This window comes from Poecilia reticulata, linkage group LG21 (genome assembly GCF_000633615.1).
Source record: "Poecilia reticulata strain Guanapo linkage group LG21, Guppy_female_1.0+MT, whole genome shotgun sequence".
NCBI lineage: Eukaryota > Metazoa > Chordata > Actinopteri > Cyprinodontiformes > Poeciliidae > Poecilia > Poecilia reticulata.
This window is the reverse complement of record NC_024351.1, coordinates 18,231,605-18,238,722: the sequence shown is the minus strand read 5'-3', so window position 1 is coordinate 18,238,722 and position 7,118 is coordinate 18,231,605.

Here is a 7,118-nt window from a genome sequence, read left to right as displayed (position 1 = left end):
TATATATAAAACCCTAGCTTTTCCTCGCTTAAATGTATATATATATATATATATAAAACCCTAGCTTTTCCTCGCTTAAATGTTTTGCAGGGGTTGTTCGGTGTCTCTCTCTCTCTCTTTCTCTCTCTCTCTCTCTGTGTTTCCATGGTTCAGAAAAGGTCATTCTCACTGCCAGAGACCACAGTCTATTTGTGTGAGCAGCTTTCATGCCTGCACATATATTTGTAAACCGTTTCCTACGGCTCTGCGGTCCGTGTTTGTTGTCGAGATGATGTTTTTCCATCGATACGCATGCATAAAAAAAAAAAGAAAAAAGAAAAAAATAATCTTCTTTTGAATGATTCGAGAAATATAATTATGAGTTTGCACATATTCGGCGTGTGTGCACGCAGAGAAGAATGCTGGCCAGCCTTGTAGGACTTGGCGAGCTTCTCGGCGGTCGCATTAAATGAGAAGAGAAACCCCCTTCTGCTTCCTGCCTGTAATAAATGGATCCCCAGCAACCATTAAGGCATATTTTAACACCAAATAACTCCCCGAAACCACACTAAGGCAGACTTGGCCGACCCCGGGCCTCCAACCAGCCCCTTTGCTCTCGTTTCCACTACTTTCCTGTCATTTAGCTCAAAAGAAGAAGAGGAAGAAAAAAAGCGATCAAATATGAAAATTAAAGGTTCTTTTAATGGCACGGCTCAATGGTGGAATGGTTTTTACACAGATTTGCAACAAAAAAAGAAAAAAAAAGAAATGCTGTAAAACAAAACAGTATCTTCTTTAAGTGTTTTGAGGCCTTTCTTTGCTCTAGCACGCAACTAATGAGAGTGGAAGAAGTTATTGATCACAACCTGAAATCTTTAACTCATTACTACTGGTGATAAAAAAAGAGAATATTTGTAAAGAACAAGTGAGTGTTCTGATAAGACTGGCACTGAAAACAAAGACATGCATGGTTGTGTAAAATGGCAATAAGAGATTAAAGGTTTGGATTTTTTTTAGCAAAAATAATTCAATATCTAAAAAAAATCCCTGTTTTGTAGCTGAGAATTTACAAAACAAACTATTTCCCAGAGTAAAAGAACCAGAGTAACCAGATTGACATATTCAGACCAATCTAGAAATATTGACACACTTATTTCTTTTTGTGTCGTTTCAACCTCAATCTTAAATGTAGATCTGCTTTCTTGGTTTCATGTGGCTGATCTTACGCTACTATGAATACAGGTAGAGGCACAGGTTTTCAAAAGTATTACAAGGCTTGGCCATCTACTTAAAGCTAACTTGTCGGACAGCTCTGGGGGAGCTGCAGAGATTCTCCTCGATTAGTTGAAAGAAGATGATGTTGGAACCTGCCTCCATGGCAGTAAAATACTTCAAGCAGGGGAAAAAGTTTGACTTTCCAGTGGGAAACAAACCACAATTAAACAACCAGGGTTACAATGGAACAGAGAAGAACAAGTACTTTGGCCCAGTCAAAGTCCAGACAGAAAGACAATTGAGAATTTGTGACAAACTTGAGCTACTTTGCGAAAGAATAACGTCCACAAATGTCAGTTTCTAGAAGTTTAAACAATACCACAATGCAGCTTTAATTGCAGCATTTTATTTTATTTTTTTATCTATTATGGTTTAGTAAGCCAACAGTTTAACAAGAAAAAATATCCTACAAAGCTTGCGGTTGTGCTGTGTCTCCATATTAGATACGGAACAAACAACACTGGCAGAAATGTTCCAGATTTGCAGATAGGAAACAGATTCATGCTCAATTATCTTGACTTAGAAATTTCCTAAGTTCACGAAGAAGGAAAGCAGAGTTTCAGCCTATACATAAAACGTTGTGGTGAAAACATTGTAATCTCTCTGATGTTTTCTCCACGGCAGCTGTCACTGCCTGCCCTCTGGTGGATAAAATACAACACTGCAAGCTCAATTCTGCAAAATAAAAAAAAATAAAAAAAATACAATCAAAAAGGCAGCAGGTTGAAGGTGAAAATAAAAGACCTTTGTGTTTGCGTCTTTGTCTAACCTTTCCGTTTCTTTTTTTTTTTTCACAGTTTTTAACAGACCTTCCAAAGGTCCTCGTTGTTCCCACAATGTCCTTGCAAAATGTTAAGGGCCAGACCAAAAAAAAAAAAAAAACGAAAACCATAGCAGCTAGGTTCGTCACCATCCCACAACCAAAACTAAGCGTACGGAATATTTGGAGTTGTCGTGTCGTCAGGTCATCGTTCAGATTCAGAAACGATTTGATAACGTGACGGAACTCAGCTTAACGCTGCAGCGTCAGTAAAACCTCCTGCTTGGTGTGATTGAACAGACGACACACGGATACGGTGAAAACAAGCGCTCCTTCGGATGTGTTCAATTACTGCCTCAACAGAGACATCTCCCTTTTCCTGGATTAAACTCTGCTAATATTTGCTGATCTCACTGTCCCTCCGTAAATCACCACGGCTCGAGTTTTGTCGTTCTGCCTGGATGTGGTCGGGCCCTCGCTCCCCGGAGACCTTATCAGTCAGCCGCACTCACCGCCGAGGACTTAACCGTGTCATCGTCAGTCAGAACCGGGTCGGGTCGGGTCGGGTCGGGCCGGGTCGGGTCGGGCCGAGCAGCAGTTGTCAGAGACGTTTGCCTGCATGTTCCTGTGGTTGAGATCTTTGTGTTTTGTGGTCTCGGCTCCCGTGTTGTTGATTAGAAATGGTTCTATTGGTTATTTTATTCTTTTTTTTTCTTTTTTTTTCTTCAGGCAGACAAACAGCGAGCCGCTCTCGGGGTCCGTCTCCAGCGTTAGACGCCGTGGCAACAGGATGCGGCCCAAAACCATCGCTGCTGCCCGCAGAAACCTTCTGCTAAAGTCGGGCTGCTTCAGCGCTGAGATCCACCAGAAACGGAGCCGAGTCAGTCTGGAAACAGCAGGAGGATGTGGGTCTGGTGAAAACATCATGTTCTGAGGTATAAACTGTTCAGCAACACTAATTGCATTGTTAAAACACGCCTTTTTGTTAGGGGGAGGAGGGAATATTTAAAAACGTAAGAGAGAAGCAGTTCTGCTTAACATTGATCGCCCTTAATCATTAAGTATTTAATTAGAAACAAAAGAAGTATGCTTTCGTATTTTCTGCCCACATTGTGTCTCTTTGGGGGCATCGAAATGCCTTTCAATAAGCTAACACATTTTAAATTGTACTCGGTGCAATGTCTAAATAGTTAATGAAATCTCGTAAGCAACGTGTAGATTGTAATTAAACTCCAATAAAAACACTTTTCACTGCCATGATGTCAAGCCTTTGGGGGGAAGTTCTCCATCAGTTTTTTGCGTCTTACTAAAAAATTTTTTGCCCATTCTTCTTTGCAAAATGGTTCAAGTCCAATTAGACTGAACAGAAAAAGCACATGTGAGGGAGTCGATTTTCAAACTGAACTGAATTGTGCGGTGAGGTGTTTTGTTACTCGTCTTAGAACAAACGATGAAATTTAGCTAACGTGCTAACTCCTGCATATTCACGCCGCCATGAATTGCGGCAATGTTGACTAATGCGCACTGTCCTAATCGAATCAAATCAAATTAAAAGCCTTGTTACAGATTCCCAATTATGTTTAGGCTTGGACTTTGACTAGGCCATCCCAACATGAACATGGTTTGAGCTAAAGCAGCTTTTTCTTTCGAGTTTTTCCTCAGGATCGCCCTGCATTTACTTCCCTCTGTCCTCCCTGGAATTTTGAGCAGCTTCCCCGTTCTTGCTGAAGTAACCCCACATCATGATGCTGCCACCACCATGTTTAATGATGATGTGTTCGGAATCAGTGGCGGGAACAACGAAGTGGCTGTTCTTTCAGGTGATTTTTCCATTTGAGCTCTGGATCTCTGCAGGTCCTCCATAGCAGCTGGAGTTAAATTCCACACCGAATTGAACTCCGTTCACCGATCAGGTAACGTCTGATTTTACTAACGGGCATCAGAGTAGAGGAGGCTGAATACATTCTTTTCAGATTCCTACTAAAATGTTGCAGCAGTTGCCTTCCACTACAGTTATGCACAAACTGAAATAAAGACCCAATAATGACGATTTTAATGTCAGAAGGTGTGAAACCTTTTAAAGCACAGATTAAATTTTTCACTGCCTGTAAAGTTCAGTTGCGCTGCCTTTTAACCGGCCTTGTGCTGTGGCTCAAAACCAAAGCATAAAAAAACAAACAAACATCGAAATCCTCCGGTGAAACGCCACAGAAATAAGAATAAGCCCACTTTTCTGAGTCGCGAGGCTGAAAACGGAGCTTTCCGACGGCCCCGCTGCTCCTAATTTGGACCTGGTGTGTGTCTGTGCCCAGATGTGCGTCCTTGTGTGGCTGTGTGTGTGTGTGTGTGTGTGTGTGTGTGTGTCTGCAATGCGCAGATGTGTGTTTATGTGCTGTAGTGGCCTGCTGTGCCGCTCCCAAATTGAAATGTGAAAGAAACGTGTTGGAAGGTGATGACAAGAGTGAAGTGAACCAGTCATTTCCTGAAGGCCCGGGCCAGATGTGTCGCACACAGAGCCTCAGAAAATCCGCGGCACATTGCTGCCTAATAACCAGGTTATTCAGCCGGGCGGAGGAGGGAAGATGGCGGGGCAGGAAGTGAGGGAGCTGTTTTTCGGAGCGCGTTCTTACCTGTCCACACACAAATTGCGTGTGTTGTTTGCCTTCGCGCGCGCTCTGCCGCCGACGCTCGATCTAATTGGACCAGAAAGACATGAAGGAGACACGAGGAGAAAGCCAGACAGATTGATGCCACACCTCTAATCGCCACGCAGAAACACACACTAGATTTATTTCATACTGTATTCACCCTCTGACCACAATGTCTGCCACTTCCTCTCGGAGCAAGGCCTGGCGCCTGGAATAACAAAGAGAAATATTCAGCTTTATGTTGTCTAATATTTCCAAGCTCCTCTGTTCACATATACACACATGCATGACTCATGAATCACGACTGAAAAATACATTTTGATCTTGCTTCGTATTGTTTTTGCCAATTCGAGGACGCTTTCTGAACGAGGAAATAATGTAATGCAGTCATTGTTTGCTCCCACTCTTTGTGTTTTTCAGTAGAAAGACGGCAAATGCACAGATTGGAACCTCAGTGACTTTTTGAAATACATCTACCACTACGGTTGTTTACCTCACCAAACCTTTGTCCAATTGTCCAAAGCCTCGCTTCGACTGATCGGTACGTACGGTTCACTACAATGTTTGTTCTGCTTCCATCATAAAAGCGACCCATAAACTCGAACCGTACCACACCATTCCTTGGCCTTCTTCTGCTGTAAGGCCAAAGGATAATGGTATGATTAAAGCGGACCTGTTGGCTTCATTTCATATACAAACACAATCCATTGATTAGGGGACAGAAAAACATCACTGCTCGCGACAAGCATGAGACGCATTAGTGAGTCACGTAGACTTTCTGGTTTAGCGCCACCTGTCCACTGAGAGTCCAACTGGCATTGAACACACTCTTGAATATTTTCGACCATAAAATAGCGTGCCTAAAAGCACTGACCCATGCCATGCTGCTCAGTGGAAACAAGGACTTTTATGTAGTGGAAAATGTTTAAGATACGTTGAGCAGTGGCAGGCTTTGGTTTGGACTCATCCCCTGTGGTGTATTTGCTAATCCCTCCTTTCCCCCTGATGTACAAATACTTCTGGCTTTTAATTTCAAAAGTGGCCGTGTTACATGACGATCCTTTGTCTGATTTTGGAACCTGAATCCCAAATTCCGGTTTGCAAAGGGCTTTTTCAAGGCTGATGTTATTTTGTATTTTGTGTTTTACCTACAAACCTCATACAAACACAAAATTAGAGTTTAGAAAATATTTTAAAGATGCATCTTACCGCAATAAAGCACCAAAGGATCATACTGGGGCACCGAAGATTCGCTTCACCAAGTCTCGATTCACGCAAAGTTTTGAGTTACTGACACAAATTAATATTTATTTAAAAAGTGAATTGGGTAAATCAGTGTCAGTCTTTCTATTGGCTCCTGCCTAATTTTTTCCACACTTATAAGCTATATGGTGAAGTAGTTTTTAGCGGTTCTTAAACAGATATGTGAGGAAAATCTATGCTAAAAGGAAGCAACCAGACAGCAAACATAATAATATCTATCATTTCTATAGTTTTTTTTATAGAATCATAATTAGGTCATTATCCATTATTCAGAAATGATCTATCAGTATTATAACAGTATTATAACAACTTCAATAAGTAACACCAATGTTTACTGCTCAGGTCTAGAAGTTAACAATTAGCTAATTGTTGCTAACCTTAAAGTTATCACTGTAAATCCACTATATGTGAGACTTTAAATGAAATAACTTAATTAGTTGGAGTTTTTGTGTTTTTTTATATATATAAATACCTTTTTTAAATCAAATAGTTACATCTAAGGAAAGTTTTTCAGTTCAAATTAATTTTGTTTGGCCATTCAAATACTAAATAATCACTTCAGAGTCTTTGATGCTAATTGCTAGTAGCAATATAAGCCTCTCTGTTTCATCTACTCAAACATCAGAGTTCTATGGTAACAAAGAGTACTGTGTATGAGTAATAACTTAATGTGATATAAACCATCAGAAGTTCTGGAAAAATATTTTATATTGGCAACTTTCTCTTAATGTTTGTACGTAGCTACATGGGATGCTAACCTCGAGGCTGGGCATCTTCTTGATGGCTGACGAATTAACTATATGCACATCGCTACCCCTTGTGGGCAGGAATGTGTGCCTGTGTGTGTGCGTGTGCGTATGTGTGTGTGTGTTGCTAGTGTCCAAGAAATAAGCAAAATGTTTTCTGTTATACATGAATTGAAGTTAACGTAGCAAGCTAACTGTCATAAATTAAGCAAATCTTCGTTATTCTGAGTTTGTCAAAGCTTCCCAGTGGCTTGCCTGAGCCTGTGTCTCAAATAGTCGATGTAATATTTTCAGTCAAACAAATCCGTCTTAACGGGTTTGAAATAGCCGGAGTGTGCATTCTTCAGATGAAGTGCAGTTTGTTCCGGTGGGAGCTGCAGGCTGCTGTTTACTCAAAAGGTGTCAGAGCAGCACTGCATTTCTTGCGAGCGCAACAACAAAGTGTTT